Raw genomic sequence first — 24,177 nt, 5'->3', positions numbered from 1 at the left:
AGACTATCCTTGATCAGACTTTGCTTGCACTAAATATTATTCCCTTATCATGTATCTATACACTTTAATTGGCTCGATTGTAATCAAGTATTGTCTTTCCGTTGACTGGTTAGCATGTCACAACAGCTTTTCACTGTACCTTGGTACACGTAACAATAAACTAAGCAGTAAACTGTAAACACTTGTCTGGATAAAATCATTTGTTGAATTTGGTCCCTCTTTGCTGTTGTGAGACATGATTCACATTTGATAGCCCATGGTTCAGAAGTCCTATTACTTGCAGTGTGTTAATGATGATTGCAATGCCATCTCCACTGGTCCCCATGGGAGTGATCTGAAATAAATGTTTGGTTCACCATCTCTTCACAAAAATAACACGACTAATAACTCTCGGCCTGTTACAACAGAACATTAATTTATTTGTTTATCACCAAAAATATCACAAATGGCACTTGTAATGTAGACTAATACCCAAACTGCTTCACAGGACAGTAAACAAAAGTAAATGATCGTAAAACCAAAGCAGGAAAAAAACAAAGCAGACAATCGCACGCACAGTAGCAGAATGTGTTGCTGTCAATGTGAGACAAGTATGGGGCAAGTAATTTAACCTTTCTCCATATTGAATGGGATTTAGTGTAAGGAGATTTCACTGGGCAGATTCTGTGTAGTGGACCCAAGAGCGTTTTTGAGACGAAGATAGACAAAAATTGCTGGAATAACTCAGCGGGACAGGCAGCTGATGTTAACCCAGTGGGACAGGCAGCTGAAGGAATGGGTGACATTTCGGGTCAAGACCTTTCTTCAGACAATGTGAGGTGGTGGTAAGTGGATAAAGGAAAATAAGTGACCTATGGTACGGTGTTCTTGCCCCACCCCTTTCCCACACCTCCCTCCAGCTTTGTCCCCTGTGCTCCCTCAGTTTGAAGAAGTGTCTGGAGCGGAAACGTTGTCTGTCTATTGCTTCCACAGATGCTGCCTGACCTGCTGAGTTGTTATTTTCCTTTAGATTACATCATATATCACGAGGAAAATTTGAGATCTCTGGATACACCAGAGATTCTGGGACCAGACCACATCCCAGCTGTAGAACACAGAGGCAGAACATGCTGTCTCAGTGTGGTTTCATTGATCCAATAATGTGGAACATTACTCCATCAATGTCATATCAGCAAGAATGGCAAGTCCAATATGACCAATTACCCAGTAATCACTCATTTACAAAGTGATGAAAAATGTCATGAACAGTGCAGAGAATTGTGGACGCAGCCCAGACTATCACACAAACCAGCCTCCCTTCCCTTGACTCCGTTTATACCTCATGCTGACTCAGCAAGGGCAGCAACATACGGGAAGGACGAGTTGCACCCTGGCCACACCCTCATCTCCCCTCTCCCATCGGGCAAAAGGTACAGAAGTGTGACTTTACTGGCTTTATCTTGCACTAAACGTTATTGACATTATTCCCATTATCATGTATCTGTACACTGTGAATGGCTCGATTGTAATTATCTGCTGGCTTTCCGCTGCATGGTTAGCACACAACAAAAGCTTTTCACTGTACCTCGGTACACGTGACAATAGACTAAGGTACAAAAATGCTGGAGAAACTCAGCGGGTGCAGCAGCATCTATGGAGCGAGGGAAATAGGCAACGTTTCGGGCCGAAACCCTTCTTCAGACTAAACTAAACTCAATTCAACTAAACTCCTTGACATCGAGGCAATGTTTGAGCGAGTAGGCTCATAGGTCATAAGGTCATAAGTGATAGGAACAGAATTAGGCCATTCAGCCCATCAAGTTCACTCTGCCATTCAATCATGGCTGATCTATCTCTCCCTTCCAACCGCATTCTCCTGCCTTCTCCCCATAACCTCTGACACCCGTACTAATCACGAGTCTATCTATCCGAGCCTTAAAATTATCCATTGAAATATCCATATGGTGTCGAAGAGCCTTGGTAAATTCAAGGCAATGGACATCAAACGGAAAATAGTGCAGTGGTTAGAGTCACATCTCCCTTGAAGACAGAACTGTGAGAACACCTTCATCAGAAATTTTACAATTCAGCTCACCAATGTCCCGATTATGGATGGGCAGTACTGTATACAGTTTGCTGATCTTGCTGGGCAATAACCAGGTATCAAAGACAAATAAATAAAAAAAGGATCAGAGGAATCGACAGCAGAGGAGGAGGAGGTATTTTGGGCATCTTATCTGTAAAGAGGCGTTATCGACACACTGTGACTTTACTTCTCTATTACATTCATACTGTAGCATTACAGAGAGCACTGGCTGTACGTGGTCTGTCACGGAAACTAGAGAGAGACATGTGGGTGGGGAGGTTGTAATTATACTTGTGATATGGGGAGTGGTTAGTAGTGATGAGGTAACTATATTAAGGGTCACATGCATATGTCATCTACACTATCCAACCGAAAAAGCACTGGCCAGCCTATTCCCAATTCCCAGAGTGTAAGGGGGGAACTGCAGACACTGGTTTAAACCGAAGATAGACACAAAAAGCTTGCGTAACTCAATGGGTCAGACAGCATCTCTGGAGAGAAGGAATAGGTGACGTTTCGGGTCAGAGGTGACACAAAGCTGGGTGGCAGTGTGAACTGCGAAGAGGATGCTAGGAGGTTTGCAGGGTGACTTGGACAAGTTGAGTGAGTGGGCAGATGCATGGCAGATGCAGTATAATATAGATAAATGTGAGGTTATCCACTTTGGCGGCAAGAACAAGGAGGCAGATTATTATGTCAATGGTGTCAGATTAAGAAAAACGGAAGTGCAACGAGACCTGGGTGTCCTTGCACACCAGTCACTGAAAGCAAGCATGCAGGTAGAGCAGGAAGTGAAGAAATCTAATGGCATGTTGGCCTTCATAATGAGAGGATTTGAGTATAGGAGTAAAGAGGTCCTTCTGCAGTTGTACATGGCCCTGGTGAGACCACATCTGGAGCATTGTGTGCAGTTCTGGTCTCCTAATTTGAGGAAGGACATCCTTGCTATTGAGGCAGTGCAGCGTAGGTTCACGAGGTTAGTCCCAGGACAGTAGTCATATGAGGAACGATTGGAAAGTCTGGGCTTGTATTCATTGGAATTTAGAAGGATGACAATAAACAATAGGTGCAGGAGTAGGAGATTTGGCACTTTGAGCCAGCACCGCCATTCAATGTGATCATGGCTGATCATCCCCATTCCTGCCTTCTCCCCATATCCCCTGACTCCGCTATTTTTAAGAGCCCTATCTAGCTCTCTTGAAAGCATCCAGAGAACCAACTGAGGCAGAGAATTCCACAGACTCACCACTCTCTGTGAGAAAAAATGTTTTACTTGTCTCCGTTCTAAATGGCTTACACCTTATTCTTAAACTGTGGCCCCTGGTTCTGGACTTCCCCAACATCGGGAACATGTTTCCTGCCTCTAGCATGTCTAAACCCTTAACAATCTTATATGTTTCAATGAGATACCCTCTCATCCTTCTAAACTCCATAGTGTACAAGCCCAGCTGCTCCATTCTCTCAGCATATGACAGTCCCGCCATCCCGGGAATTAACCTTGTAAACCTACACTGCACTTCCTCAATAGCAAGAATTTCCTTCCTCAAATTAGGGGGCCTAAACTGCACGCAATACTTCAGGTGTGGTCTCACTAGGGCTCTGTACAACTGCAGAAGGACCTCTTTGCTCCTACATTCAATTCCTCTTGTTATAAAGGCCAATATGCCATTTGCTTTCTTCACTGCCTGCTGTGCCTGCATGCTTACTTTAATAGACTGATGTACAAGGACCCCCAGATCCCCTTTTCCCAACTTGACGCCATTTAGATGATAATCTGCCTTCCTGTTTTTGCTACCAAAGTGGATAACCTCACATTTATCCGCATTAAACTTCATCTGCCATGCATCTGCCCACTCCCCCAACCTGTCCAAGTCACCCTGCATTCTCATAGCATCCTCCTCGCAGTCCACAATGCCACCCAGCTTTGTGTCATCTGCAAATTTGCTAATGTTACTTTGAATATCTTCATCCAAATCATTGATGTATATTGTAAATAGCTGCGATCTCAGCACCGAGCCTTGCAGTACCCCACTAGTCACTGCATGCCATTCTGAAACGGACCCATTAATCCCTACTCTTTGTTTCCTGTCTGCCAACCACTTCTCTATCCATGTGAGCACTCTACCCCCAATATCATATGCCCTAATTTTGCCCACTAATTTCCTATGTGGGACCTTATCTGAAAGTCCAGGTACACTACATCCACTGGCTCTCCCTTGTCCATTTTCCTAGTTACATCTTCAAAAAATTCCAGAAGATTAGTCAAGCATGATTTCCCCTTCGTAAATCCATGCTGACTTGGACCAATCCTGTTACTGCTATCCCAATGTGTGGCTATCTCATCTTTAAAATTGACTCCAGCATCTTCCCCACCACCGATGTCAGGCTAACTGGCCTATAATTCCCCGTTTACTCTCTCCCGCCTTTCTTAAAAAGTGGGATAACATTAGATACCCTCCAATCCACAGGAACTGACCCCGAGTCTATAGAACATTGGAAAATTATCACCAATGCATCCACGATTTCTAGAGCCACTTCCTTAAGTACCCCGGGATGTAGACCATCAGGCCCGGGATGCAGACCATCAGGCCCAGATAAGAGGGAATCCTATAGAAACATATACAATTATAAAAGGACTGGACAATCTAGATGCAGGAAAAATGGTCCCAATGTTGGAGGGTCCAGAACCAGGGGCCATAGTCTAAGAATAAAGGGAGGCCATTTAAAACTGAGATGAGAAAACACTTTTTCACCCAGCAAGTTGTGAATTTGTGGAATTCTCTGCCACAAAAGGCAGTAGAGGCCAATTCACTGGATGCATTTAAAAGAGAGTTAGATAGAGCTCTAGGGGCTAGCAGAATCAAGGATATGAGGAAAGGCAGGCACGGGTTACTGATTGTGGATGATCAGCTATGATCACAATGAATGGTGAAGCTGGCTCGAAGGGCCAAATGGCTTCCTCCTGCACCTATTTCCTATGTGTCTATACTACAAGCAATCACCACTCTGTGTAAAAATCCTGTTCCATATTTCCGTTAACCACCCCCCCCCCACACCTTAAAGTTATGGCCTCTAATCTTTGACATTTCCAGCATATGTATCCTATCTATGCTTCTCACAATAGAGCATAGAATGCTACAACACAAGAACAAGTTCCGTACCACACCGTCTGTGCTGAACATGATGCCAAGTCCATCAGGTATACACCTATACATAACCCATATTCCTCTATTCCCTGCATATCCATATGCCTATCCAAACATCTCTTAAACACCACTAATGTATCTGCTTCAACCACCACCCCTATAGTGTGTTCAAGGCATTCACTACCCCCTGTGTAGAAAACGTGCCCTGTTCATCTCCTATATACAATGCCTCTCTCGCCCTAAACCTATGCTCTCTCGTATTTGATTTTACCATCCTGGAAAAATATCCTCCGACTGCCCACCACATCTGTGCCTCTTGTAATTTTATATATTTCTATCAGGTCTGATAATTTTAATATTCCATCAGTATCATGCCTCATCCTCTGACAGTCCAGAGAGAACAATCCAAGTTCACCTTTTCCTTAAAGTTAGTATCCTCTAATCTTGGCAACATTCTGGTAGACCTCTTCTGCAACCTCTCCAAAGCCTCCACATCCTTCCCTGTAATGGGACATCCAAAGCTACACACAATAGCCCAAATGTGGCCTAACCAAAGCTTTATAAAGCTTCAACATGTCTTCTTGATCTTATACTTAATCCTTTGAATGAAGAAGGCAAGCATACCATACACCTTCTTCACTACTCTATTTACCTGTGCTGCATCCTTCTTGGAGCTATGGACTTGGACCCCAAGATCAGTCTATATCACAATGTTGTTAAAGGTTTTGACATTAATTGTATACTTTTCTCTTACACTCTAGCGTGGATACAATGTTCTTTGCCAAGGCATCTGAAATCTCTTTGCATGCCTCTCTCAATAACTTGGGATAGATCTCACTGTCCGAGGTAATTCAACAGCTCTCCCGAATTTTAAAAATATCAAACGTAGAATGTACGTAGCGGCTACGTCAGAGCTCGTGGATGTCCCGTGGCAGCTCGTAATGTTAACGGCAGGTACTTGGGAAACACGGTAACTCGTGAAGTTTTTTCAGCACTGTGAAAAATGTCCACGAGAGCCCCGAGTACCTACGAATGGCTATTACCGTAATTCTCCAAGTTCGAATCAGGGGAAACTTGGGAGAAGTTTATATATATATATTTGTGTGTGTGTGTGTGTGTGTGTGTGTGTGTGTGTATACATATATCTATATAACTAAAAGCCTCATCTTGACCACTTCCTGTCTGCGCTGTATATTGATTTTAGAAAAAACGCTACCATATATCGCTATGATTTTTGGCCATCTTACTCCCAGTCTTAACTCGGATAAGTGTGAAGTGATGCACCTGGTTAAATTAAACAATAGCAAGACTCGTACAGTAAATGGCAGCTTTGAGTCTTGGAGCTGTTTAGTTATTCTGACAGTGGTGAGACAGTTTGATAGGTTGGTGATGAAGGCATTTGGATTGCTTGCCTTCATCAACCAGGGCATTGAGTAAAGGAGTTGGGACATTGTGTTGCAATTGTACATGTCATTAGTTACTCCGTATTTGCATGACTGTTCAAAGTGCTGGTCGCCCATCTTTAAAAAGAACGGCATTCAGTGGGAGATGAGGTAGAAAAAATTTACATGGACTGTGGACCTTGAGGCTGGATAGGCTAATATATTTTTTACCTGGAGAGTAAGAGGCTGATGGCTGAACTTGTAGAGGTATCTATAATCATGAGGAGCATGGTCCTGGTCTTTTCCCAGATAAGGGACATCTAAAACCCGAGTACATATATTTAAGGTGAGATAGTAAAGATTTTAAAGGAACCTGAGTGGCAACATTTCACACAACAGGTGGTGGGAATATGGAAAAATCTGCTTGACGAAGCTGTACGGGTAGGTATAAATACAACGTTTCATAGATATTTGGACAGGTTCAGGATGGATAAGGAATTGAGCCAAATGCAGGTAAATGATTCTAGTTTGGATAGACATCTTTGTAGGCAAAGGGCCTTTCTCTGAGCTGTTATAGTCTGAGAATCTATGACTAGGCAGCAACATCCAAACCCAACCCAGCATTTGCAATGTTCCTTCATGTAGCTGCTTGCATAATTACACACTCAGATTAGTTTAGTTTAGTTTAGTTCATTTTCAAGATACAGCATGAGACCAGGCCCTTGGGTCCCACTGTGTCTGCACCGACCAGTGATCACCGCACATTAACACTATCCTATATATCACTTATGACATGACCTACACTAGGGTCTGTACGTCTTTGGAGTGTGGGGAGGAAGCTGGTGTTCTCAGAGAAAACACACACAGATCATGGGGAAAACATAGAAACAAGCACCCGTATCCCTGATGGAACCCTGGTCTCTGATGCTGTAAGCGCTGGAAGGTAGCAACTCTACCGCTGCGCCATCGTGCTGCCCTTATGTGGAACAAATTTATTGATGCCGAGATGCATAAAAACAATAAACAACCTTCATTGAAGATAGTATAGTAAGTGAGGTATAACAATGTATTAAAATCCAACTCAGATGGCAGACAGTTAATAAAGATACACTGACAGTGCTTGAAGTTAGAAACTGAAGAAGAGCAAGGAAAAGTTGTATAAATAACACAAGGAATTTGTCACATAATGACAGACGAGGCCAGGCTAATTCATTACAAACAACAATGCAGAAAATGTATTGCATCTGCTGAGCTAATGGACACTTTGGCAGGAACACGGACATATTTATGCTAATACCTATATTCTTACGGATGGTTATAATTTTCAAATGCTTGTCTTATCATATTTTTTAAAGTGTTTATAATGTCCTCTGCTGATTGTGGGCCATTAGCAATTTGCCAGTCATCATTTACAGAAGGAGCAGACTTTCCCCGAGTGCTAACTTCCATGGCAGGAACTCATATTTCAGCGGAGATGTGCCGAGACTTCACTCGATGAATCATTCACTCGGTACTTTGCAAAATCCTCCCTGCTCTTCCTTTCTCCAATCTGAAAATAATTAAACTGGTTCAAAGCAATGTTGGCTAAAAATGGCAAGAGGGAGGGGAATGTGCTCATCATTGGGAAATAATTAAATGACTAATTTGTCTTATCTTCTGCAATAAACCTGGCGAAACGTCCTTGATTCTTCATTATTGAGTAATTTTACAAGAATTAACATGGCAAGATATTTCAGAAATAAGCATTTGGCACTGTGAGAAATGGAAACGCCAACATCAGCTGTAATGAACAGATTACATTAATTATTATTCTAAATGTGCCTAGACTGGATGTAGCCTTCCTATTCTTCTCATTTCAGCTTGGATTTATTGAGGTGATCTGCATCCATCACTTATACTTGGCACTGCGTTCAACCTGGTTTCACTGTATTCGTAAACGGTCAGGTAGCATTGAGGATTGCAATGAAAAGGGTGAAGGTCGATGGGTGACTGCCTTCTCTGCCGACTCCAAATTACATTTGATGAAACAAACCCTGGGCCATCTCGACTCCCTCCTGGAGGATTGGGCCATTGCAAAAAGCTAAAGATAGACACAGAATGCTGGAGGAACTCAGCATCCCTGGATAGAAGGAATGGGTGACGTTTCGGGATAATACCAGTCTTCAGACTGATTCGGGTCTCAACTCGAAACGTCACCCATTAAGTCTATCCAGAAATGCAGCCTGCCCAGCATTTTGTGTCTATCTTCAATTTAAACCAGCATCTGCAGTTCTTTCCTACACATTGCAGAAAACTACATACTACATGGAAACGGGCGCTTTGGCCCACCGATTGCAGGGCAACCATTGACACTCATTCACACTAGCTCCATGTTATCCTACCTATGCATCCATTTGCTACAGACCAATTTACAGAGGCTGATTAACCAACAGACCTGCTCATCTTCGTTGTCTCTGTATCTTTGGGAATCTGAATCTTTGGGATGTGGGAGTAAACCGGAGCACCTGGTGGAGATCTGCGCAGTCACAGGGAGAACATGCAAACTCCACACAGACAGTGCCGAAGGTCAGAATTGAATCTGGCTATTAGGTGCTGAGAGGCAGCAGCTCTACCAGCTGCACGACTGTGCCACTTTAAAATGATATATGATGTCTCACACAGATAGGGTAAGGAATTGAATTTGGGGTACATGATTGTCAGGCAGAGCCTTACCGCTGAATTAAACAATTTTTTATGTGTCCATATTGCTTTTCCTTCCAGAATTTGGGTGCCCTTCAATATTTGCCCACATTTTGCATCTGCTGCATATGATATGCAAACCATGATTCACAACCAATGTGCCCACCACGGATCCTATCTCCGTGTCGATTGGAATCAAGCAAGACTGTGCCATCACTCCAGCTTGGTTGTCCTCTTCTCCAACAAACATTCCTTCAAGACTATGTTTCATTCTTTGTATGGATGGAAAACTATTCAAACGACACCATCGCAACTTTGAAGCAAAAGCACTTCCACTTGAGTCAGTGAGTCAACGTGGTTGTATATGTCGGGTACGTGAACATTCAAAGTTTAAGATCCAATACATTGCTAACTCATTCGCCAAAACCCATTATTAAAATGGCTCTGTGATAGGCATCTTCAAAGTAAAGGTTGTCTACCAACCAGCCCCACTGTGCAATACCAGTAAACAATAAAAGTCCACAGGGAACTCTAGAAAACATGGAAACTTAATTTCTTCAGGGTGGCATGGTGGCGCAGTGGTAGAGACGTAGCCTTGCAGCGCCAGATTACAAGAGTTTGTACGTTCTCCCCATGACCTGCATGTGTTTTGTATGGGATCTCCGGTTTTCTCCTACACACCAAAGACGTGCAGGTTTACCTTGGTAAATTGTCCCTAGTTTGTGTAGGATAGTGTTAGTGTGTGGGGATCACTGGTTGACACGGACTCGGTGGGCCGAAGGGCCTGTTTCTGCGCTGTAACTCTAAATTAGACTCCAAAGTCAAGTGCAATATAGGTAACCCTTGTTATAACGGACCATAGGGAGAGGAGAGGGGGGAAATGGTGTCCGATATTGCTGAGTGTCCTCTAAGAAAGAATAATCCAAGAGTCGGTTTAGGAAGGTCGGCAAAGATCCTCAGAACAAGTAGTCGTGGCAGAATTGGGAGAGGAGCTCATTTCGGTAAATTATGTTCTCAGATTTGTCTTGGTTTAGCGATGCGGACAGAAACAGGTCGCGTCACTCTGCTGGCCCGCGCATAGATGTTTCTCCTTACTCCTCAAGCCCCAGATCCCAGAATTAGTGACGTTCCTCTGTCACTCCGTGCTACATGGGAGAGAGGCTGCCCACCAACCTTAACATTAAAAGACGATCAGTCAAACTTGAGAATCAAACCGGAGGCGAGCCCAGAAATATTTGTTGTTTCCAAACGTGAACGGGGCGTTTCGGCCGAGTGACTGTTCCATCCGTTGTGAGGAGGGAATTCTTTCAGCCCATCTATATCCTCCTAACCCCCCCCCCCCCCCTCCCCTCCCTCCACCGAGTACCGACCCATGCACTGGTCTGTCGCACCTCTCCATTCCTTCTGACTGGGTGTCTGATATTCTGCTGGTGGAGGCTGACCAACAGACCCACAGTGAATCTGCATTTTATGAGGTTGTTTAACAATTTTCAATCCTGTAGTTTTAGTAAACTTATGAAATAACATTGTTTTGTTAAAGAGATTGTGAACATCGCACAGCCCAAAGCCCAGTGCCAGGCCCTGGACTGTCCGATACAAATGGACACCTCATTCACAACGCATTTCTGTCACTATAACCTCAATCTGTTATAAAGAGGTCCATAATGAATGAATGGATGAATGAATGAATGAAAACTTTGTCACATGTGACAAGTCACAGTGAAATTCTATGATCTTTGGTTGTGGCCATAGACAAATTGAAGTGGATTCAGGTCATTTCTAGACCTGAAACGTCACCCATTCCTTCTATCCAGAGATGCTGCCTGTCCCACTGAGTTGTTCCAGCATTTTGTTTCGATCTGCAGGTAATTTCTGGGGCAGGTGCTGATTTGCACTATAACTGATCAAAGCACTTCATTATGGTGGATGTAAGTGCAAAGTAAGATGGATAGTCATCATGGCAGGTCACTGTGTTTTCAACTTGGGTAGATGCTTGTTTGAAGCAGGTGCAAACCTCAGTCAGCAGAAGTACAAGGTTGAAGAGGTCTTTGAATATTCCAGCCAGTTGGTCCACACAGGTGTTTAGAACCTGTCCAGATGCCACGACTAGGGTGGATGCTTCACATGGATTCACCCTGATGAAGGATGTTCTCACGTTGGGCTCAGAGACTAATATCACAAGGTTGCCAGGCACCTTGGGGGGGGGGGGGGGGGGGGGGGGGGGGGGGGGGGAGCTTGCACTCTGTCATTCTTCTCCCCTTCAAAAGCATGCACATCTTAGTCCACCTGGTTTCTCTTTAGTCTCCATGTCATAGCACCTCATAATAATGAACACTTTTTTTTTTACAAAATCTGCCTTCATTCATTGTGTTCTCATAAGAACAATTCCAGCATCTCTGCTCTCCCCATTCTTTTCCTGATACCATATTGGTATACTTCCTTTCACACATTCTGAGGCTACATTGTTATTTCTGAAGGATGACACTTCCCTCTGAGGTGCAAGTTGTAACACAGAAGCTTACCTTAACTGCATTCCACTATTTGTAAAGCCAGATGTTTACTTATACCTGGCTCACATTATTCCAGTATAATTTCTTTGAAAAACAAGGCTGCCCCTATTTCGATGTTAATGGACAATAGATTCAGGAATTATTGCAGGATTGAAAACTAATACTACTATATTCTGCTTCAAAAATGCGATAAACTGTTTATAAACCTTTGTGAATTCAATTGAAGATACATCTACTGTATTCCTCGACAAATCCATCAGACATAATTCCCTTTAACACATCCTCTTGGCTTGTGCGTTTACCAGCTGATACAAAGTAGGAACAGCAGTAGACTGCTCACCTCTTGCGCTTGCCCTGCTATTCAATTAGATTACTTTGTTCCATCTAACCGCCTTGATTCAATAAATCTAAATATCCTTGCTTCACAAAAATCCATCAACCTCAGTTTTGAAATGTTCAATTGATCATTTGATTTAAGTGTATTTTGTTATGTAAGTGGGGGCTTCAGGTTTCCATAAGGTCTTGTGTGATCATTATTCCCTGACATTGCCCCGAACTGCCTTGTTCTAACTTTGTTATATGCCTCTATTCAGAATACCTCCCTCACATCAGAGTGAAGCCGATTCTCTCCAGAGATGCTGCCTCGCCCATTTCTTCTCTCCAGAGATGCTGCCTTTCCCGCTGAGTTACTCCAGCATTCTGTGTCTACACACACTCCAGTCAACAATTTTAGAGTCATGCAGAGACACAGCAGGGAAACAGGTTGTCCAGCCCATTGTGTCCACACCACCCATCATGCACCATTTTATTCTCCCCATGTTCCATCAACTCCTCTAGATTCTACCACTCACCTACCTACAAACAGTGGTCAATTGTGGGGGCACAGTGGCGCATGGTAGAGTTGCTGCCTTACAGCGCCAGAGACCTGGGTTCGATCCCGACTACGGGTGTTTGTTTGTTCGGGGTTTGTACGTTCTCTGCATGACCACTTGGATTTTCATCAAGTTCTCGAGTTTCCTCCCACGCTCCAAAGACGTACAAGTTTGCAGGTTAATTGGCTCGTTTTAAATGTGAAAAATGTCCCTAGTGCAGGAAAGTGTTGGTGTACGGGGATCGCTGGTCGGTGCGGTCTCGGAGGGCCGAAGGGTCTGTTTCCACGCTGTATCTCTAAACTAAACTAACTAGCAACCCGCTTACTTTTGGATGTGGGATGAAACTTGAGCACAAGGAGGAGGATGAGGGGTGACCTCATAGAGATGTACAAAATCATGAGAGGAAGAGATTGGGAAATTGCACACAGTCTTTTGCTCAGAGTAGGGGGATCGAGAACCAAAAGACATATGTTTAAAGTGAGGGAGGAGAAAGTTAAATGGAACCAGAGGGGTAACTTTTTGTACACAAAGGGTGATTGGTATATGGAACGAACTGCCGGCAGCAGGTGGTTGAGGCAGGTACTACATAACATTTAAGAGACATTTGGACAGGTACATGGATAGGATAGGTTTAAAGCCTTATGGGCCAAGAGTGGGGCATATTGGTCGTGGGGGCAAATTGGGCTGAAGGACCTATTTCCACGCTGTATGACACCATGACCTGTGGGAAACCCTTGCAGTCCCAGGGAGAACATGCAAACTCCACATAGGCAGCAGAGAAGGATTGATCCTGGTCACTGGAGTTGTGCAGCAGCAGATCTATTAGAAACTTACAGAATAATGAAAGGCATAGATAGAGTGGATGTGGAAAGGATGTTTCCATCGGTGGGAAAGTCTAGGACCAGAGGTCAGAGCCTCAGAATTAAAGTGTGCTCTTTTAGAAAGGGGATGAGTAGGCACTTCTTTAGTCTGAGGGTAGTTAATCTGTGGAACTTATTGCCAGGGAGGGCTGTGCAGGCTAAGTCAGTGGATAATTTAAAGGCAGAGATAGACCAATTCTTGATTAGATCGGGTGTCAAGGGATATGGAGAGGAGGCAGGAGAGAGCAATCAGCCATGATTTCATGGTGGAGTGGACTTGATGGGCTGAATGGCCTAATTTAACTAGAACTTGTGAACTTAGCTGCGGCACTCTGCTCAGGTACGGACAGTTCACAGCAGAGTTTAGGGTGGTGTGGTGGCACAGATATTAGGTCACAACCCCAGCGATCTGGGCTCAATCCTGGCCTCTGCTGCTGCCTATGCGAAGTTTGACGAGTGAATTGGTCACTGTAAAATTGCCCCTTCTGCGTGGATAAGTGGTAGGGTTTTGGGGGAGTTGACAGGAATGTGGGAAGATTAATATGTGATTAGAGTTGAACTAAGTCTACATAGAAGCATAATGGTCACCTTAAGGACTAAACATGGCCGCCATTTACGCGACCTGCTAGCGTGTGGGTAGCTTGTGGGTAGCGCGTGGGTAGCGCGTGGATAGTGGTGTGGAGTGTGGATTGCGTCCTGCACAAAATCTTCACCCGCCACCAGCCTGTCGCGTAACTGACGGCCAAAGTGGGACAGGCCCAAGACCCTGGCGCGACACAACGTCTCACCTCCAACAGCAGCAGAAGCAGGCAAACGATCGTCCAGCTCGGCCTGGGGCTCACGGCCGTTGCGGATCCGGATCCGCCCCCACTCCTACTCCCAGAACGGGGCCAAGACGATTGTAGATAGACACAAGATGCTGGATTAACTCAGCGGGACCGGCAGCATCTCTGGAGAGAAGCAATGGATGACATTTTGGTCGATTCCCTTCTTCAAACTGAAGAAGAGTCTCGACCAGAAACATCAGTCTTCTGAACAGCCCTATCAATAACTAGGTTACTGCACAATTCATCTCTATCCCATTGCAGCCATTGGAATTTGTCTATGGGACTGGTGTGCTACAAACCAGAGAACTATATCATGCCCTCTGCTCTACTTATTGTACTTGAGGTTGACTTAATTGGATTTATCGGATCTGTAGGAAGGAACTGCAGATGCTAGTTTAAACCAAAGATAGACACAAAAAGCTGGAGTAACTCAGCAGGTCAGGCAGCATTTCTGGAGAAAAGGAATAGGTGACGTTTCGGGACGAGACCTTCTTCAGATTGAGTGTCAGGAGAAAGGGAAAGGAGAGATATAGACGGTGATGTAGAGAGATATAGTACAAATTAATGAAAGATATGCAAAAAAGTAATGATGATCAAGGAAACAGGCCATTGTTAGCTGTGTGCTGATCAAAGCACTTCATTATGTTGGATGTAAGTGCAAAGTAAGATGGATAGGCATCATGGCAGGTCACTGTGTTTTCAACTTGGGTAGATGCTTGTTTAAAGCAGGTGCAAACCTCAGTCGGCAGAAGTACAAGGTTGAAGAGGTCTTTGAACATTCCAGCCAGTTGGTCCACACAGGTGTTTAGAACCTGTCCAGATGCCACGACTAGGGTGGATGCTTCACATGGATTCACCCTGATGAAGGATGTTCTCACGTTGGACTCAGAGACTGATATCTCAAGGTTGCCAGGCACCTTGGGGGGGGGGGGGGGGGGGGGGGGGGGGGGGGGGGGGGGGTGGAGTCTTGCACTCTGTCATTCTTCTCCCCTTCAAAGCATGCATGGAAGATATGAGCTCATCCAGGAATGATGCCACGTTGCCTCTTAGTCCACCTGGTTTCTCTTTAATCTCCATGTCATAGCACCTCATAATAATGGACACATTTTTTTTTACAAAATCTGCCTTCATTCATTGTGTTCTCACAAGAACAATTCCAGCATCTCTGCTCTCCCCATTCATTTCCTGATACCATGTTGGTATACTTCCTTTCACACATTCTGAGGCTACATTGTTATTTCTGAAGTATGGCACTTCCCTTTGAGGTGCAAGTTGTAACACAGAAGCTTACCTTAACTGCATTCCACTATTTGTAAAGCCAGATGTTTACTTATACCTGGCTCACATTATTCCAGTATAATTTCTTTGAAAAACAAGGCTGCCCCTATTTCGATGTTAATGGACAATAGATTCAGGAATTATTGCAGGATTGAAAACTAATACTACTATATTCTGCTTGAAAAATGCGATAAACTGTTTATAAACCTTTGTGAATTCAATTGAAGATACATCTACTGTATTCGTCGACAAATCCATCAGACATAATTCCCTTTAACACATCCTCTTGGCTTCTGCGTTTACCAGCTGATACAAAGTAGGAACAGCAGTAGACTGCTCACCTCTTGCGCTTGCCCTGCTATTCAATTAGATTACATTGTTCCATCTAACCGCCTCGATTCAATAAATCTAAATATCCTTCCTTCACAAAAATCCATCAACCTCAGTTTTGAAATGTTCAATTGATCATTTGATTTAAGTGTATTTTGTTATGTAAGTGGGAGCTTCAGGTTTCCATAAGGTCTTGTGTGATCATTATTCCCTGACATTGCCCCGAACTGCCTTGTTCTAACTTTGTTATATGCCTCTATTCAGGATACCTCCCTCACATCAGCTTGTGGGTAGCGGTGTGGAGGAGTGTGGATTGCGTCCTGCACAAAATCTTCACCCGCCACCAGCCTGTGTCGCGTAACTGACGGCCAAAGTGGGACAGGCCCAAGACCCTGGCGTGACACAACGTCTCACCTCCAACAGCAGCAGAAGCCGGCAAACCATCGTCCAGCTCGGCCTGGGGCTCACGGCCGTTGCTGATCCGGATCCGCCCCCACTCCTACTCCCAGAACGGGGCCAAGACGATTGTAGATAGACACAAGATGCTGGAATAACTCAGCGGGACCGGCAGCATCTCTGGAGAGAAGCAATGGATGACGTTTCGGGTCGATTCCCTTCTTCAGACTGAAGAAGAGTCTCGACCAGAAACATCAGTCTTCTGAACAGCCCTATCAATAACTAGGTTACTGCACAATTCATCTCTATCCCATTGCAGCCATTGGAATTTGTCTATGGGACTGGTGTGCTACAAACCAGAGAACTATATCATGCCCTCTGCTCTACTTATTGTACTTGAGGTTGACTTAATTGGATTTATCTGATCTGTAGGAAGGAACTGCAGATGCTAGTTTAAACCAAAGGTAGACACAAAAAGCTGGAGTAACTCAGCAGGTCAGGCAGCATTTCTGGAGAAAATGAATAGGTGACGTTTCGGGACGAGACCTTCTTCAGATTGAGTGTCAGGAGAAAAGGAAACGAGAGATATAGACGGTGATGTAGAGAGATATAGAACAAATGAATGAAAGATATGCAAAAAAAGTAATGATGATCAAGGAAACAGGCCATTGTTAGCTGTGTGCCAGATGCAAATGAGTTAGACGAGACTCAACAAGGCGACTGAAGCTGGTACAACTTGGGTGAGGGAGGGATGGAGAGCAAAGTAATGCAAGGGTTACTTGAAGTTGGAGAAATCAATATTCATCCCACTGGGTAGTAAGCTGCCCAAAGAAAATATGAGATGCTGTTCCTCCAATATGCATTTGGCCTCACTCTGACAACGGAGGTGGCCTAGTACGGAAAGGTCGGTGTAGGAATGGGAGGGGGAGTTAAAGTGTTTGCCAATTGGGAGATCAGGTAGGTACAATCAGATCAGATCTGCAAAACAATGCATTTCACTATACCTCAGTACACGTGACATGTCATGGCTAAACTGTTTCAGCCTGTGAAGAGCCGAGTATACAAGACAAGGGAAAAGGCCAAAGGGACAGCGCTCCTTCCCTCAGTTTGATGAATCAAACAACTACAGTTTTATGAGGTGGCAGCTTCAGCACCCTCTCGCTGCTGAAAGACACAAAATGCTGGAGTAACTCAGCGGGGATGGCAGCATCTCGGGATATAAGGAATGGGTGACTTCTCGGGTCGAGACCCTTCTTCAGACTGAAATGTCACCCATTCCTCTTCTCCAGAGATGCAGCCTGTCCCTCTAACTATGTCCCTCATAATTGTACAAATGTTTTGTAGGACATCCCTCAGTCTCTCACATTCAGTGAGCACATATGTTGGGACACAAGTACACGAGATGTCTTCAGCCTGAGGAAGGGTCTCAACCAGAGAAATCTATTCAGTGATGCCGCCTGTCCCGCTGAGTTTCTCCAACATTTTGTGTCTATCTTCAGTGTAATCCAGTGTCTGCAGTTCCTTCTTAAACCCTCTCACTGCTGTTTGCTTTTCGTTTCCAGAGATTTTAAACAGATTTCAAATCCGCAAGCAGTCATGGTGGAATTTGATCTTCTCTGCATAATAGGCCCAGGCTTATGTGTAAATTCACCGCACAGCAATCGCAGCACAGATACAGGCCCCAGGGACAATTTGCCAATTGCAGTAATTCAGCAGTACTCGAGCCTCTCTGCGCAAGTTCCATCTCTTGTTTGCCAGTGAGTAGCCACTAATCGCAGCCACTTGACACAATTGTTGTGGTTGTTGGCCAGGTTGTTCATCACTCAGTGGCTGGCGTAACACAGTTGGATGAGCTTAACCAAGTAGGCAGGTGTCCCGGATACACCAGTCAACTGAAGATGTGCAGATGCATATGCACATCTGATGGAATCTGTCGGAAAGAACTGCAGATGCCGGTTTAAACCGAAGATAGGCACAAAACGTGGGAGCGGCTCAGTGGGACGGGCAGCATCGCTGGAGAGAAGGAATGGGTGACGTTTCGGGTCGAGGCCCTTCTTCAGACTGGAGAATGACTGAATGAATCTGTCAGAGTGTCTGCAGCTGAACCCTTGCATACATAATGTTGGGCCACAAGGCTGATGAGATCCGAGGAATCAGCTCACGGATTCTGTTCCAGGCCTAACCTGCTGCAGAATCTCTGAGCCTATTCATTCCACTTACTGTTCAGTTGTCATGTGTACTGAGGTTCAGTGAAAAGCTTTTGTTGCATGCTAACCAGTCAGCGGAAAGACAATACATGATTACAATCAAGCCATTTACAGTGTACAGATACATGATAATGGAATAACATGTAGTGCAAGGTAAAAGCTAGCAAAATCCGATCAAAGATGGTCCGAGGGTCACCAAAGAAGCAGATAGTAGTTCAGCACTACTCTCTGGGTGTGGTAGGATGATTTAGTTGCCTGATAACAGCTGGGAAGAAACTGTCCCTGAATCTGGAGGTGTGTGTTTTCACACCTCTGTACCTTTTGCCTGATGGGAGAGGGGAGACGAGGGAGTGGCCAGTGTACGACTCGTCCTTGATTATGCTGCTGGCCTTGCCGGGGCAGCGTGAGGTATAAATGGAGTCAATGGGAAGGAGGTTGGTTTGTGTGATGGTCTAGGCTGCGTCCATAATTCTCTGCAGCTTCTTGCAAGGGTCACAATGCTGATGAGATCTGGTGGATCATCACAATGATTCTATTCTAGGTCTCACCTGCAGCAGGATCTCAGAGCCTATCCATGCCGGTGGAGGTTTTCCAGGTGTGTGGAAGAGGTGACATAACTTGTGGCCAAACAAGACCATTCCAATGGAAAGAACATATGTTGGATACATCCACACCAATACATTGGTGCAAGGGCATTCTGTGACATTACAATACAATTCTTTAGTTTAGTTTAGAGATACAGCATGGAAACATGCTGGTAGGCCCACCTAGTCCGCGCCGACCAGCGATCCCTGCACACTAACACTATCCTACACACACGGGACAATTTACAATTTTACCAAGCCAATTTTACTTCGGAGTCACGTCCTCCCAGCCATTGGGATTTTTAAAAAACAGGCGGCAGGTAAGGAAAGTTGAATTACTTATCTGCGTTCTTTTTTGGGCTTTGAAGTTGTTGTATTTCAGAGCCCAGATGTCAAGGAGACGGTCCGCGGGGAAGTAGACTGCTGAAGACTGCAGCATTCCTAACAGCGGGCGACGGTCTTTGTCCCCGACATTACCACCGGCAACAGAACCGGCAGCAGCAGACTTGGTGCGGGAAGAGAGCACTGTGGTGGTCCCGGCGGGACGTAAAGCCACCCACAAGTCTGTCAGACCCGTAGACTCGGATGAGTCCGGGGAAGAGGGATACCCTCCCTCAACGGAGAGCATCTGAGGATGACTCTCCCACACGGAGCAACTTATGGAGAAGTTGCTCCACAATGATCTGCTCCGAAGGAGGGAGCATTATCAGCACGGGCCTCTGCAGCAGACCGTGCCAGCAGCCTCGCACATGGGGCAGCACAATGTCTTCCCCATTGGAGGGGGAAGTACATATGGAAGAAACCACTCTGAATCTGAGTACAAAAGCACAAGGGGGGGAACATTCCCAGGGACGAGCAGAAGAAGTACCTCTGCAATCATCCAGGTTTGCTATCACAACACCACTGGGTGCTCCCCTGGATGAAGATCTAGCTAGTAATATCAATTACCTAGCATCCCATCAACTTAAAGACCTGGCCATGGAAGAAACCATAAACAGGTACCTCCCACCAGCTAACTGTGCTTCCCTGAAGGTCCAAGCAGTGAACCATGCCATCTGGGGACAGATTGGACCTATCATCCGAAACCAAGAATTAAAATTCCAGAAGGTATTAAACCTACTGGGGTCTGGGATCACATCATTTGCAGGAGGAGTGGAAGGAGGACTCCTCACTGACAGAGAACAGGACACAATGGCACTATTGTGTAATGCCCACTTTGAGATTAATTGTACTCGGAAGAATGCAATCAAACCATCGATTAACTCGAAGTTCGCTGTCCTGTGTAAAGCCAGCAATGTCCAGCCCGCAAACTACCTGTTCTGGGAAGACCTGCCGAGAGAGGTACGGGATCTGGACGACGAGGCAAGAACGATCCACCTAATAACCAGAGGTCACGTTACCCAAAAGGGTCCATCGCCAAGGATGCATCCTTACAGCTCTCGGCGTTTTACGCCTAGAGGGCCAGGCACTGAAGGAAGACACAAACCCGAGTCAAGGTCTTTTTAGGGGCAGCGCCCAGCCGGCCTACAGCGAGGATAAGGAGAGAACAACCACCAGTTAAACCTCCAAAACCTCGCAAACGAAATCCAGCGCCACACCGCCAGTAACGTCAGAGGTAAGTCAAACCTGTTCCTTAGGGAACACCCCAGACAAACCTCACATACTGGTGGGAGGAAGGTTAAAATAATTTTGAAAGAATGGGTTTGAAAGAATAGTGACAGACTTAGGGGGTAACATGAGGGGGGAACCCAGACAAGCGGTGTGGAATGACTGGGAAGTGGGGAGGAAGGTTTGGTAAAAAAAATAATTTAGGCATGAAAGAATGGTGTATGAGGGCAGGCAGGTGGGACTAAGGGAAAAAAAAATGTTCGGCATCCGTTTGTACCGTGCTGTACAGTATAGAAGGGTTTGGGTCAAACGGATCCGTTTGTACTGCACAGTTAGATTTTGAGTTAATTTTGAATTCACCACCACCCACACATTCAAATTTTCACACATATGTTTTCTCTCAACAAGAGAACTATGGATATACAGAAGGAGATTGGAACTTTATCTGACAAAAATATCATTGAGAGGTCACATACAGAACCTCACCGATTCATATCCAATATATTCTCAAAAGAGAAAAAAGATGGAGGGGTCCGCATCATTCTGGATCTTACGGAACTCAATACATATGTGCAATATAAACATTTCAAAATGGACAATTTTGGAACAGCATCTCAGTTGGTTTCCAAAAATGGTTACATGGCATGCATCGACCTCAAAGATGCATACTATTTGGTGTCTATTCACAAAGAGTACAGGAGATATTTGAAGTTTAACTGGATGGGTCAATAATGGAAATACAAGGCTCTGCCAAATGAGTCGACATCAGCTCCTAGACTATTGACTAAACTACTGAAACCAATTCTGGGTCTACTAAGGCCTCAGAACCACATAGTCATGGCATATTTGGATGACATTGTCATTTCATTTTGGAGTCACCAAAGAATTGGCAGAAGCATCAGTCAAAGCAACCAAAACCCTGTTTGAAAGACTTGGTTTCCTCATCCATCCAGTTAAATCAAAATTGACACCTACCAGGGTAATTGATTACCTAGGATTTACTATCAACACAGTAAATATGTTGGTGACTTTGCCTAGGAGCAAACAACAAGATTTGAGTAAAGCCTGCAATGACCTGATAGTCCAATACAAGCCATCTATCAGGCAAACAGCGATTGTAATTGGCAAATTAGTAGCTGCATTCCCAGCAGTATGTTACGGGCCTTTGCATTACCAGAATTTACAGCGAGCAAAGGAACGAGCACTCAGATCCCATGCAGGCCAATTTGGCAAACCTAAGCGATTGGCAGCAGAGGCCATTGTTGAATTACAATGGTGGGTGAAGAACGTGAGACACAGCTCAAGGGAAATCTTGCTCGAAAGCCCAAAGGTGGTTCTTCAAACCGATGCAAGCGGTTTAGGATGGGGAGCTACTAACACAGTCAGGAGCTGTGGGGGCAGATGGAATGAGCAGGAGTCTGTGATTCTCCAACAACATGGAATCAATTACCTGGAATTGTTGGGGCACAATATGGGCTCAAGACTTTCTGTAGCGATATGCAACATGTGAATGTTCAGATTCAGATTGATAACACTACAGCGGTGGCATATATCAATCACATGGGTGGTGTAAAATCTGTATCTTGTGACAGATTGTCAAACCTCATTTGGCACTGGTGTATCGAAAGGGATATTTGGGTTACGGCGATCTATCTACCAGGTAGATATAACACGGCGGCAGATGCTAGATCATGAATGTTTAATGATAACACAGAATGGATGTTGAATCGGGCAGTATTTAACAAAATAACGACACGATTTAGCATACCAGAGATTGATCTATTTGCATCTAGATTAAACCATCAGTTACCCAGATATGTCCTGGGAGCTGGATCCAGGAGCAGAGGCAGTGGATGCTTTCTCCCTCAATTCGGGAGAAATGTTTATGTATGCTTTTCCGCCATTTTGTCTCATAAACTGATGCTTGAACAAAATCAAGCAAGCCAAAGCCACAAGCATTTTGGTAGTGTCAGATTGGCCTACACAAGCCTGGTTCCCAAAAATTTTGGGAATTATAATCCAGCCATTAATGGCTGTACCCAAGAGCAGGGGCCTCCGAGTGAACCCATTTACAAGGAGCAATTATCCACTACATGACCGTATTAATTTGTTGTTCTGTAGATTCTGAGGAGGCCATTTCAAGGCATTGGACTGTCCAAACCAATACAACACTGTTTGGATAACGGATGTCTTGGAGTTCCTATCAACTCTGTACTATGACTATAAACAAAGTTATAGTGCAATCAATAGTGCCAGAGGCGCACTCTCCTCCTATCAGGGCACGGGTCGATAGGAACGCACCCCTTTATAACAAAATTTATGAAGGGAATTTACAATTTAATACCTCCAAGGCCAAGGTAAACGGACACATGGGATGTGAGCGTGGTACTAACCCTACTTCGACAGTCGGGACCGCCAATGGCCTTATCATTATCAAAACTAACCCTGAAAGTGGTTATGCTGATGGCACTACTAACAGCCCAAAGAGTCCAGACACTGCAAAAGCTACGATTGGACTACATGACCACCATTATGAACAACATAACATTCGTTATCAGGGACCTGATAAAACAGAGCAGGCAGCAATGCCAGGGATGAAGATTCAGTTCTTGACATAACCAGAGTACCAACGGTTGTGTGTGGTAACATACTTACACCACTATCAGAGAGTTATGGAGAACCTCAGAGGCTCAGAACAATTGGTCCTCATCAGCTATAAAAAAAAATCACATCAGAAGGTGTCAACTCAAACCATCTCCAGATGGTTAAAGGAGGTAATGGCGGTAGCGGGAGTGAACATTCACATCTTTAAATCTCACTCCACCAGGGCTGCATCTACGTCGGCAGCAAGAGCAATGGACCTGCCCCTTGACGACATCCTAGCGGCTGCAGGATGGGCGAATGAACGAACGTTCCACCGGTTTTATATAAACATAACCGGACCGGGGGTGTTTGCACGTACCATTTTAAGTTCTGTTTCCTAGTTTCCCCCCAGGTTGGGAGAGGTAACTATTTTTTTTTTTTAATTCTTTCGTTTAAAGCATCTGTGTCTTTACTTAACTACGTTATTTCTGAATGCTTTAATGATTACAGTCATCCATGGTCAATCCATTCAGTGTGTGACGCCTGGATTCGTAACCGGCGTGAAATCCCAGAGCATTGAAATCTTCACGTAGTCACTCACGTGACTCCAAAGTAAAATAGTAAGATTAAACGAGAACTTACCAGTTTGAAGTTTGATCTTGATTTTATGAGGAGTTACAATGAGGGATTACATGCCCACCGCTCCCACCCTCATATTATCAAGGTCATATGGAAGTTCTAGTTTCTTCACAATCTTACTGTTCTCAGGTCTTCTTTTTATCTGATTTTACACCGCTGCTTTGAAGATTGACGCGCACGCAGTTGGACGGCCCTTCTTCAAGTAATCGCT

At 44.7% G+C, this 24,177-nt stretch overlaps 1 protein-coding gene across 1 annotated transcript in view; it reads right to left on the bottom strand.

Annotated features, from left to right (window-relative positions):
• Positions 1-24,177, bottom strand: part of LOC129707178 (cadherin-22-like) — a gene marked incomplete at its 5' end in the record, with an annotated part of 810,235 nt that overhangs the window by 326,234 nt on the left and 459,824 nt on the right. The window lies entirely within an intron of this gene.

Source organism: Leucoraja erinacea, chromosome 21 (genome assembly GCF_028641065.1).
Source record: "Leucoraja erinacea ecotype New England chromosome 21, Leri_hhj_1, whole genome shotgun sequence".
Taxonomy (NCBI): domain Eukaryota; kingdom Metazoa; phylum Chordata; class Chondrichthyes; order Rajiformes; family Rajidae; genus Leucoraja; species Leucoraja erinaceus.
The sequence above is the reverse complement of the archived record's forward strand: the minus strand, read 5'-3'. Positions and strand labels throughout refer to the sequence as shown.